General features: G+C 43.5%; 1 long non-coding RNA gene across 1 annotated transcript; it reads left to right on the forward strand.

The window, feature by feature from the left end:
- The first annotated feature begins 297 nt into the window (after window positions 1–297).
- Window positions 298–7,034, forward strand: LOC309393538. Its single transcript, XR_014175603.1, has 3 exons — window positions 298–478; window positions 6,020–6,198; window positions 6,473–7,034. It is a non-coding gene; the product is annotated as an uncharacterized lncRNA (long non-coding RNA).
- The last annotated feature ends 5,747 nt before the right edge of the window (window positions 7,035–12,781 follow it).

The following is a 12,781-nucleotide window of genomic DNA, read 5'->3' on the forward strand; positions in this document are numbered from 1 at the left end:
AGAGAGACTGGGCCATCCTATCCACGAGGCAAAAGACCTCCAGCTCCTGGGTGGTGGGATTAAGACAGGACCCTCCAGGGCATCCTAGGATCATCTAACAGCAGAGCTCCCTCAATGGCAAAATCTCCTAAGGCCATTGCATCCGCCCAGGGGTGGGTTTCAATTTTTTTTACAAGCGGTTCCATGGGTGTGGCTAGGTGGGGGGAGCATGTGACTGGGTGGGCGTGGCCAACCTGACGTCACTCACGCGCACCCAGTCACATGACCCTCCACCTAGCCACCACACCTACCAAAACGATGGTGAAAGATTTGGGGACTCTGACAGAGGGAAGAGGGAGGGAGGGAAGAGAGAGGAAAAACTCCCCCAAATAGACCACCGGAGGATTTAGGTGGTGGAAAAGCCATAAGTTTCCTTGAAGGAATTGAAGCATTCTACTTTGCATTCCGGAGGCCATGCCGGTGTTTATAAATCGGGCAGGTGAGTGGAGGGGGAGGAGAACAACGGGAAGGAAAGAGTGGGAGATTGGGAAAAAGGCAGGCGGAGGCGCTGGACTGTGCAAGCAGGGCGGGAGGGAGGGAGGAAAGTTCACCCAGTCCTGGCTGGAGACAAGGGGGGGGGAAGGAACCGGCTGCAACTCCAAAAAACACCCCCAGGCGTGGCGGGGGCCGTGGGAAATCGCAGAGGCCGGATTGCATGCGAGCGTTCATTTGTCAACAAGTACAAGATGATTCTGGATTGTATCAACAGATTTCATACTTGCTTCCTTGTACTTGTTGACGAATGAATGAATGAATGAATCAATCAATCAATCAATCAATCAATCAATAAAATCTAACCAAATGAAATTAAATGGTGGAAAAAAAATAAGGCTCTCCATTTAGGCAAGAAAAACAAAATGCACAGGTACAGTGTAGGTGGTACCTGGCTCAATAGTAGTAACTGTGAGAGGGATCTTGGAGTCCTAGTGGACAACCATTTAAATAGGAGCCAGCCGTGTGCAGCAGCTGCCAAAAAGCCAACCCAGTTCTAGGCTGCATGAACAGAGGGAAAGAATCAAGATTACGTGAAGTCTTCATACCACTTTATAAGGCCTTGATAAGGCCACACTTGGAATACGGCATCCAGTTTTGGGCACTATGATGTAAAAAAAATGCTGAGACTCTAGAAAGAGTGAAGAGCAGAGCAACCAAGAGGATGAGGGGACTGGAGGCTAAAACATAGGAAGAACGGTTGCAGGAACTGGGCAAGTCTAGTTGAATGAAAAGAAGGACAAGGGGAGACATGATAGCAGTATCTCAGGGGTTGCCACAAAGAAGAGGGAGTCAAGCTATTCTCCAAAGCAACTCAGGGTAGAGCAAGAAGCAATGGGTGGAAACTAATCAAGGAGAGAAGCAACTTAGAACTGAGGAGAAATTTCCTAACAGTTAGAATGTAGACTTACGTGACGTCCTTCCCCTTCATGCTCCTCAGCGGTTCCCCCCCTGCTGTTCTGGAAGTCTGGAAACGTTTTTTTAAAAGCAGGTGTGAATATACTTAGATATCCTCTCACTCACCCTCCACTATCCCCACCCTCACACTGGGCTTCTGCATGTCTTAGTGTGACATACTCAGCAATGGACACGCAAAACCTTCCCCAGAAGATTTAGATTGCTTACCTGGGGAGGGCAGGGGGTGTTGGACCGCTGAGGAGGACACCCTGGGTCTATGGGGGGCAAGTGGCCCCCACATGATGTCTTTGGCTGGAAAACAAAGGAAGATGATGTGGACATTTTGGCTGAGCACAGGGAAATCCCTCCTGCCCAGTTTACCCCAAAGAGCCATGTTTACCTTCATGGCTCATCTCCTATCTAGTCTTGTAGCTACAGGTTACCTACCCCATGGCCCAAGGGAGGGCTGCGACTCCGGAACCACTGAAAAAAAAAAAACAGACTTCTTTAGAAACGCAAACTTACGGACCATCGTCTTTCCTGTCAAATATTAGGTGCCAGCTGATACTTCTGGCACCTAAACTCTTCACAATTGCTACAAACCTAAGGAGATAATAATTGTATTGGATTTAATTGTCTCCTACCTCTATTACTCCGCCTCATCTGCCTCTTCATTCGGCCCATAAAATTACCTGCCATTTTAAAAAACTAATGGCAGGTAAATGATCCAGGACAGCCCAGTCAAGGTTTATGACACGTGCTGCGACGTCATAACCTTTGATCCAGCTATGGGGGGATGCCAGGAGTTCCCCCTCCAGCCACTGTGGACCTTTCGATATGGAGGGTCACAAAGGCTAAAAGAGAGACCCCGAGAGGTCTCAGGCAAAGTCTGTGGAATAAAAGGGGGAAATGGGGCTGGGGGTGGAGGAAAGCCCCCCCCCCAAGGCTCCCAGGAGAACTGAGCCCACATAATGTTCCTCAGAGACCTAAATGACTTGGGGAGGGGGGAAGAGAGGGGAGTGTTGGAAGGAGGAGGGAGGGGGAAGAAAAGGAGGGAAGGGGGGAGAGAAGGAGGGAAGGAGGGAGGGGGAAAAACAAATGGAAGGAAGGGAATGTTTAACTGGCTTCCTATCCAAGAACTATGAAGGCTGCACTGGTTTATTGCAGACCCTAGAGAGGACCTTTCTCCAAGGTTGAAGGGATGAAGTGGGTCACTCAACTCCCTCTCAATCCACCATCTCCCCTCCATCTCTTTTCTATCCTGGATCCTCAAGCCCACTCCTCTCATCAAACAGACCAGCTTCACTTCATTTCCTTTGAGATTTCTTTTGTCAAGTGGGAGATTGGAGGTATACGGGGCAGCTGGGAAGGAGAGATGCTGTCCGGTCCATAATTTATGGAAAGATCGGATTGCAAAGTCTTCTTGGTCCAGAAGTTTCCCAGCCAACTTTCCCAGCCAGCCTCTCACAATCCAAATCAATGGGAGAAGCCGGACTCACTTAATGACAGTGACCAAAGAGATTGTATACAGGTTATAAGCGCTAGGCACCTAGACCTCAAAGCATTGTTGGAGACCCCACTCAGGGTTTGTTTTTTTCCCCACATACATCTTTACATCCGAACTGGACTGGATTCTTTCTCTGGGTCATATAAATTAGGTGTCTGTGTGGGTATACACATAACATTCATTTATTTATTCATTTAGTCACATTTACGTAGTGTATATTGGAGGTGGAAACCCTTTGAGAGCTCTATGCAACAGAATTTTATTTGAATGTATGCTGATCAGTTTACATTTAAAGTGACAATAAAGTTATCCTATCCTACCCTACATTCTCTTGTTCTCTTCTCTTCTTTCTATCATATCCTATCCTATTCTATCCTATCCTAAATTTTATTCTATTCTACTTTGTTCTGTTTTATTCTATTATAAATTCTATTCTATTTTATTCTATTCTTCCCTATCCTATCCTATCCTATCCTAACCTAACCTATCCTATCCTAAATTCTGTTCTATTCTATTCTGTTCTATTCTATTATAAATTCTATTCCATTCTTCTCTATCCTATCCTATCCTAAGTTCTATCCTATCCTATCCTATCCTATCCAATTGTATCCTATCCTATTCTAAATTCTATTCTATTCTATTCCATTCTGTTCTTCTATTCTATCCTCTCCTCTCCAATCCTATATTATCCTATTTGAAATTCTATTCTATTCTACCCTATCCTATCCTAAATTCTATCCTATCGTATCCTATCCTAAATTCTATTCTATTCTGTTCCATTCTATTATAAATTCTATTCTATTCTATTTTTCTCTATTCTATCCTATTGTATCCTATCCTAAATTCTCTTCTATTCTCTTCTGTTCTATTCTATTATAAATTCTATTCTATTCTATTCTATTCTATTCTACCCTATTCTATCCTAAATTCTATCCTATCATATCCTATCCTAAATTCTATTCTATTCTATTCTCTCTTTGACAACCTCAAATGGGTGCCTAGAAATGTAGTCATGGCAACGGGGTTTATTTTTCATTAGCTGAGAGTTTTTGCTGCTCCCCCCAGCAGCTTCTTTGGTCTGATCCACTTGGACAGGGGGATTCTGGGCAGGCAGAGAGTCCTTGGAATGTACCAATTCTTAGGGGTCTTTGTGTGTTAACAGCCGTGATCTTCCTGAGGAAGCAGCCCAGAAAATGGGGGTCCGATTGTGTCTGAGGCCTCCTCATCTAGGATAGAATAGAATAGGATAGCATAGAATAGGATAAAATAGGATAGGATAGAATAGAATAGAATAGGGTAGGATAGGATAAGATAGGATAGGATAGGATAGGATAGGATAGGATAGAGCTGGAAGGGGCCCTGGAGGTCTTCTAGTCCAGCCCCCTCTGCTCAAGCAGGAGAACCTACATTATCTCAGACAAGTGGCTGTCTGCTCTCTTCTTAAAAACCTCCAGTGAAGGAGAGCCCACAACGTCTGGAGGCAACTTCTGTTCCACTGGTGAATTCTCCTCACTGGTTGGAGGTTTCTCCTTAGTTCCAGTTGCTTCTCTCTTTCTTTAGTTTCCATCCGTTGTTCCTTGTTTTGCCCTCTGGTGCTTTGGAGAATAATTTGTCCCCTTCTTCTTTGTGGCAGCCTCTCAAATACTGGAATGATGCTATCATGTCAGCCCTAATTCTTCTTTGCTTTGGACTAGGCAGACCCAAAACCTGCAGCCATTCTTCCTATGGTTTAGTCTCCAGGCCTTTGAGCATCTTAACTGCTCTTCTCTGAACTTTCTCCAGGGGGTCAACATCTTATGGGGGCCAAAATTGGTCGCAGGATTCCAGTATTCTATTTATTTATTTATTATTATTTATTTATTTATTTATTTATTTATTTATTTATTTATTTATTTATTTTTTATTTATTTATTTATTTATTTATTATTTATTTATTTATTTATTTATTTATTTATTTATTATTTATTTATTTATTTATTTATTTATTATTTATTTATTTATTTATTAATTTATTAAATTTGTTAGCCGCTCCCTCTCCACAAAGGGACTCGGGGCGGCGTACAATAAATAAAACACATAATATAAAATTACACATTGTGCGGAGGAGGTATAAAAAACACAATACATCATTATTATAACATAGAAATATTAAAATAAGTTAAAATTAAATACCCCATGAGATTACAAATTTAAAAATTGCCAGGAGGAGTAAAATGGAACTACGGTTGAGCCAGGCCTGCTAGTTGAAAAAGGTGGGTCTTGAGTTTTGAACGGAAGGAGCGGAGGTCGGTGGTAATCCTAATATCCGGGGGGAGGTCATTCCAGAGGGCTGGGCCCATCACAGAGAAGGCCCTACTCCTGGGCGCCGCCCTCTGGCACTGCTTAGTGGACGGCACCCAGAGAAGTCCCTCTCTGTGCGAGCGAATTGGTCGTAGGGATGTATGGGGCAGGATGCGATCCCGCAGGTAACTAGGTCCTGTGCCATGGAGCGCTTTGAAGATGGTAATCAACACCTTGAAACGCACCCGATAGACCACAGGGAGCCAGTGCAGCTGGGAAGGAGCCTCCGCTTTGGCACAAATGGACCCCTTCACTTCTCTCTCCAGCCATCGATCCTCCTTGTCCAAAATGTGGGTCTCCTGTCCCCTCCGAGTCCCCATCACAGCCAGCGCAGGGATCTCTTTCCTTTGGGGCTTCTTTCCCACTCGATGCAATGATGGCCAGGAAAGATCGGATGCTCCTCAGGAGCCCCAGGAAGGGATCCCAGAGAAAGGGGGGCAGGAAGCACCTCAGAGCATCTCCAGGGCAATTATGGAGGAGGAGACCAGGAGAGACTCTGCTTCTCTCATTCTGCAGCTGGTGGGAAACTGGGAATGTCATGTTTGAATCCAAAGATGGTTTTCCGATTTCACCGTCTCTGTGGCTCACTTTTCCCACTGCTCTTACGAGGCCAGGGAGAGGTTGGTTAGGAGTCCTCATTACACCGTCAGATGAATTTAAAAAGGATAAATTTTCTAATTTCCCTTTTCTAATTTTACTAATTTGCTAATTTTAATGTTTTCTCAAATTCTGATTTTTTATTAGAAAAGGAACAGTGAGACGTCACCTGACCATGCCTTGCAACCTCCCCCACTGGCTTCCCCATTGACTTTGCCTGTTGGAAGCCCCCGAGAAGTTTGCATTTGGTCACCACGTAACCCTGGGATGCTGCAACTGTTGTCGGCGTGAGCCAGTTGCCAAGTGCCTGGATTGCGATCACGTGAGTGCAGGGAGACTGTCATGGCCTGCTTGTAAGTTGCTCTTTTCAGCTTTGCCATACCTTCCCACCGTTGCTAAATGAATGGTCATAAGTCAAGGACTATCTGTATTGCAGACATTCAGAGCATCACAGAATGTAAGCCGTGAAAGGCCCCTAAACGATCATCTAATCCAACCCTCTCCCCCGTGCAGGAACTCAAGGCCACAAATGCACCATTCACATAGACGGATCTCTCATTCTTGCATTTTAATGGGCTTTTCTTTATTTTTATCAAGGAGTTGATGAGAATCATTCCGAGCCAAATCTGATGTCCTTGCAAGGAACTGGACGTGACCTGGAAGGAGAGTCATATCCAGCTCCATTGGGACCTCAAAAGGCAGGAGGAACAGCAGCCAAGCGGGCAAGAGGAGAAGCCATTTCACTGCTCGATGGGTGGGAAAAGGAAGAGGAGATCCCTCAGTTCCCATCAAAGGATCCCCTCGGGGGAAAACCACCTCAAGGCATGGAGTGTGGAGCTCTTCTATAGCCTTCGGTTGAATGGCTTGAAGAGACGCTTCCCGCCATTTCTGCACATTTCAATCAGAAGTTTCCGTCCCTTTTTCTTGGAGAAGACTTCTGGATGCATCCAGCCAACCACTCTGGAAGCTCCAGGACCTTCCTTTTGAAGGTTGACCAGGGATGCCAGAAGCCATCCTGCTAGGCAGTTTCTTGGTGGCTCAGAAGAAGCCTCTCTCGGGCTTTACAGAGAAACCATCCCTGGACATTTTGCCTGGATTCTGTGGGCGTCTTGGCTTTGAGGTTCTCCACAGAAGCTTCCAGCCATTCCTTCTCCGGTTTATACAGCAGCATCGGAGGTTTCATGTCTTCAAGAGGTTCTCTCTTGTCTTTGTAATGTTTTTCCTTGGGTTTCTTTTGGACTCTGTACTATTAGGTGGTACCAGCTGGTCTCTGTACATCAGTCACCCGCAGGAATTCTTCCTCGGTTCTTTCTCTCTGGAAAAATCAGGAGGTTAGAGAGAAATTTGGACCAAGAACCAACTATTCTTAGTTAACCACAACGGCAACTCCAGAAGCAGATCAATGATTTTGGGCTGCAGGAAGTCTCTGTGTTAAAATGCTTCTCTTATACATAGATTTGAAAAATCCCATTCACTTCCATGAGATTTAGTCCTAGATTTACAGATGTAGGATTAAAAGTGAATAAGGCGTAATTCATTAATTTCTTCCTCTCTTTAATTTTTTTTGTATAGGAGGGAGATATTACTTTCAGTGTTTGGTCAATTACTGAAGAGCCCTATCTGGCACAGATAATAATGTTACATCATCCTGTAACATCCACTGAACTTTTATCTCAGGCTAGGGAGAAATTCTGGAAGAGAAAATCAGGGCTGCTGTCTAAAGCTTTCTCCCCTGCTTAGCCTTTCTCTGAAGTTCTTCAGCATGGCCTCTTTCTCTTCTGTTAAGATGACCTTCTTCATTCTGAGATTGTCGATTTTTCCCTGTAGTTCAGTTCGTCCTGTGACCATCGATATAAATATCACTGTATTTCTAGGCTGTTTCAAGAAATAATTTTCATCCACCTCCCTTAGTCAGGGCTTCTGCCTAACTCTTTCTCACCTCCTCAGCCTGTCCCTGAAGTTCTTCAGGATGGTGGCTTTCTCCTCACTCAACTTCAGGTGTTCCTTTTGCAGTTCCTTAATCTCGGCCTTGAGTGCGACACATTCCTCCAGCAAGCTTCATGGGAGGAGGAGGCTCCCTCTACTTGAAGCTCCCGGCAAACATTTCAATCGATGTTCAGATTCCTCAGGAGCTTGTCCGTTCTTTAAGTCCTCCTCCTGGTCCTCTCCTCTCCTGGGTATTGTCCCTTCCCAGTGGCGGTCGGGTAAGGGACTCTCTTGCTCTGGAAGAAGGAGAAGGGGAGATTTAGTACTAAGTGTTCAAATGTGGCCTCTCCAGTCTAATTTTCAGTTATTCCTCCATCCTTCATCCTGTCTAAGTGCTTCTCACCTCCTCAGCCTCTCCCTGAAGGTCTTGGTTAAGAAGGCCTTCCCCCGCTCAACTTCAGATTTTCCTTCCTAAGTTTCTCTATTTCGGCGTTGAGGGCCACACGTTCCTCCACCATGGTCTCGAACATCATTGAATTCCTGTAAATAATGAAGAGAAAGAGAAGAAATTAGTCATCTTGTGATAGATGGATGGATGGATGGATGGATGGATGGATGGATGGATTCTTCTATATCTTTCTCACCTGTCCAGTTGTTTCCTGCAGTTTTTTGTTTTGGATGAGGAGCTCCCGTTTCTCCCCAGCTTGCTCCAGAACTCTGCAGAGGAGGCTCCGGTATTCCTCCTTCTCCACCTGGAGCTGGATCTCCAACTCCATGATTCTGTAAAAGAGGAAGACAAGAGCGAAATTAGCCCCCTCCGGTTTTCCCTCGAACCATCTAACCTATTTAAAATGAAAACTACCTAAAAATACCCAGCACTTCCTCTCCCTTCCTTGCTAAGTGGTTTAGTTTTACCCTTTGCCCAAGTCAGGGTTGCTGAGAGAATGTCTCACCTCCTGTCCTTCTTCTCCAGCTCCCTGCAGAGTTCTGCGTTGGTACTTGCAAGCTGGGAGTTTTCTTTTAGGAGCTCCTCATTCCTCTGTGTTGTGTTGCTGTAAATACGAGGACCAGAGAGAAATTGACCCCTTGATTTTTTTACCTAAATTTTGGATTGGTGGCTTCAATTTACTTCACCCTTTCGGTAAAGTAGTTATACTACTTTAAAGTCAACTCCGACCTTGATTTCCCTTTTCTGCGCTTGTTTGTCTGCAAAGACTCATCTGAAAAAATTCTTCTGTAAAATATCAAAACCAAAGTATAATGAGCATCCTTGGGTTTGTTGAACCATTGTGGCTCCATGGAAAAGGGAATCGAATTAGAAAGCCTAGGGCTGCCCCTCTGGTTTTCAGCATTGGGGTTTGTAGACATGCAGTGTGGTAGACATGCACACGTAGACACGGAGACTGCCTTTAGATTGGCAAGCCTCTTTCCCGCCTCCCCAAAATGCTTGCTTGGAAACAAGAAGTAAGAATGGGTGGGAGGGGCAGGATCCCTCTGCTCCTTTTATAAACATAATCAGGAGAATACATGTCAGATAGTTGTCCGAGGCCCCATATGTCTTAGAGGTCCAAACCCCCCTGAAATTAAGCTAAAACCATCCTTGTAAAGCTCTGGAAAATTGCAAGGTGGCCACTTCTTACATTGCAGGTTGGGAAGAAAAATCACAATAAATAATATAAATAAAAATAATCAGGGAACAGAGCAAGAAAAATCCTACGTGGGATTGCATTCTGAGACAGCTGATTACATTAGTGGCCAAAATGAGGTGCCAAGTCCCTTCCAATTAAATGAAAAGAGAGGCCATCAAACGGGTAATTGCATACCAATAACAGACTGCCACCCCATGGTCATTTATGGTATGGCAGGTGAGGATGGGTAATCGCAAAAATTAATAGAAATAAAAATAATTAGGGTACAGATCTTGTGATGCCCGAGTGTGATCACTCTCTAAAGCCCCAGGTCTCTCTTAAAATGAAAACGGGGTGAAATAGTCCTCAAATTAAATGAAAACATCTCTTTTCAAAGTATATAGATCCAAAAAACAAACATTTAGGAAATTGCACTAGCAATAGTAGCATGTCATCTCGTGGCCACTTTGCGTATGACAGACAGCAACCTGTAATTCCAAAAATTAATATAAATAAAATAAGGATGCAAATCGGGCGAAATCCGACGTGAGATCTTACCCTGAGTCCCCCAGCTCTATTGAGGTGAAAGCGGGGTAAAATAGATCTCAAGTTAAATGAAAACAGCGGTTTTCAAAGTCTATGGGAAATTTCATTAGCAATAATAGCCTGCCATCTCGTGGCCACTTTATGTATGGCAGGTGGAGACAAGAAATCGCAAAAGGTAATATAAATAAAAATAATCAGGGTGGGGATCGGGCTAAATCCGACAAGTGGTCTTAGTTTGAGTCCCGCATCTCCCTAGAGGTGAAAATGGGGTGAAATAGACCTCAAATTAAATGAAAACAGCGGTTTTCAAAGTCTATGGGAAATTGCATTAACAATAATAACCTGCCATCTCGTGATCATTTTGCGTATAGTAGGCGGAGACAGGATGTCACAAAAGTTAATATTAATAAAAAAAACAATCATGGTGGAAATCTGGCGAAATTTGATGAAGGATGGTGCTCTGAACCCCCCTTTCCCTAGAAGTGAAAACGAGGAGAAACAGACCTCAAATTAAATGAAAACAGCGCGTTTCAAAGTCTATGGGAAATTGCATTAGCAATAATAGCCTGCCATCTCGTGGCCATTTTGTGTATGGCAGAAGACAACCTGTAATTCCAAAAATTAATATAAATAAAAACAAGGGTGCAATTCTGGCGAAATTTGACGTGGGATCGTGCTCTGAACCCTCCCCATCTCCCTAGAGGTGAAAACGGGGAGAAATAGACCTCAAATTATATGAAAACAGCGGTTTTCAACGCCTATGGGAAACTACATTAGCAATAATAACCTGCCATCTCGTGGCCATTTTATGTATGGCAAGTGAAGACAAGAAATCGCAAAAGTTAATATAAATAAAAATATTCTGGGTGGGGATCGGGCTAAATCCGACGAGGAATCTTAGTTTGAGTCCCGCATCTCCCTAAAGGTGAAAACGGGGTTAAATAGACCTCAAATTAAATGAAAACAGCTGTTTTCAAAGTCTACGGGAAATTGCATTAGCAACAATATCCTGCCATCTCGTGGCCATTTTCTGTATGGCAGATGGCAACCTGTAATTCCAAAAATTAATATAAATAATTTTATATTTATTAATATAAAATATAATTAGCCTTGATTTTGACCTCTTTTCACTCATTTTTAAAAACTTTTCTCCCCCTCTCCCCCTCTCCTTCCTTCCTTCCTATGTTCATTCCATGGGGTGAGAGGCAGCCCTGATTTCGTTTTTTCTAACCTCTCTCTCTCCCCCCTCCCACCCTCCCTCCCTCCCTCTCTCTCATTTTTTTTTAACTCTGCAAAATTCTGGTAACTAGTTTTTCAATAAAATTGATTTTGTTCTTGGAGACAGGCCATACTATAGCATCAGCCCTTTTGTGTGGTGCCCTTGAGCATTAGCTTTCAAAATAAAGTACAGCTGCCAACTATTTCAGTTCTGTGATATGCTCTGGTATTAACTGGTCCCTGGAGTTTTGTCTTTTATCACTATGCCAACAAATCTCAGATTTATTTTTTTCTTCAGCCACAGGTGCTGTGTATTCCCTCTGGGCTCAGTTTCAAGCAAGGAGACCCCAAATCTCTCAATTCTGGATGATGGGTTTAATTCTATATCTGCCCCTGTTATTATGAATCACATGGGGATTATTTCCCTTAAATATTTCCCTCCAGAGAATTTCCCAACAACCTTTGAGTCCAAGAACTGGTTGAATTATCCAGGTATCCCTCCTGAGAGGAAGAATTATGATAAAAGTTTCAGCTTTGCTCTTTGGCCGAATCCTCCAGGGGAGACTTTGGGCAGAGAAATATGGAGTTTTGGGACAGGCAGGGTCTGTGCTCTTGAATGTCCGTCTCTCTCCTTTCCAGATGAAGCTGAATGTTTCTCTGTGTTTCAATCAGGAAAGTCACTGGATCATATTCCACCTTGTGAGAGTCCTTTGAATTCTTCTAATTCTTCTTTAGAAACAGAAAAGGGACTCATTGATTCGCCCCATGAATGATGGACCTCCTGCTTCTGCTTCTGATGCTGCTGGTGTCCCATCCAGTCTCTGGGAAGCTGAGAATGAAATGCCCGCAGAGTTTGGAGCACCAGGATGGAAAACAACCACAGAGCTTTTACAGTCCAGGAGACCATCTCATTGGTATAGTCACCACTGGAAAGGAAATATTGCATACAAAGTTGCTTTTCAATGTGGCTCCTTCTCTTCAGTTTGTTTTTCGTGATCCGTAAGTCATTCAGGGTGATAGAGTTGCACTCCCTAAATTCTAACACTCTCCTTCTTTTCTGTTTTTATTTTTCATTTATTCCTATATTGGGGATTATGTCTAATGTCCTCAATGATTTTGATTTCCATGGCTTCTCTCTTTTGTCTGATTTTGTGAAAGAAACTCAAATCGAAAAATAAGCCTGAAAAAAAAGCTGAAAGGGCTGCAGATTATTTTCCTCTCTCAGTTCAATCCTTAATTTATCACTTGAATAATGAATTTTATTTAAAGTAGTGGTGGAATCAGCTGTAGTTGCTGTACCTCAGCCAATTTCCATATTTGTATAACTGTTCATTGCTTTTGGATCAATGTTGGCTTAAGGCTCAGTAAGCATTGGAGGCTTATATATTTTTTTAAAGTATTTGTTGCTGCCCATGATAATAACATTTTTTTTACAATAGGGATGCTTATGGTTTTCTAGTTGCCTTAAGATTCATTTTCACCATTCAAATGGTCAACAAGAATTCCCAGCTCCTGCACAATCTCACACTTGGCTACAACCTCCATGACAACTATTGGAGCACTTTCCGCACTTCAGATGCCTTGCTGGACA

Source organism: Natrix helvetica, assembly GCF_964273705.1.
Source record: "Natrix helvetica genome assembly, chromosome: 5".
Classification (NCBI taxonomy): Eukaryota; Metazoa; Chordata; class Lepidosauria; order Squamata; family Natricidae; genus Natrix; species Natrix helvetica.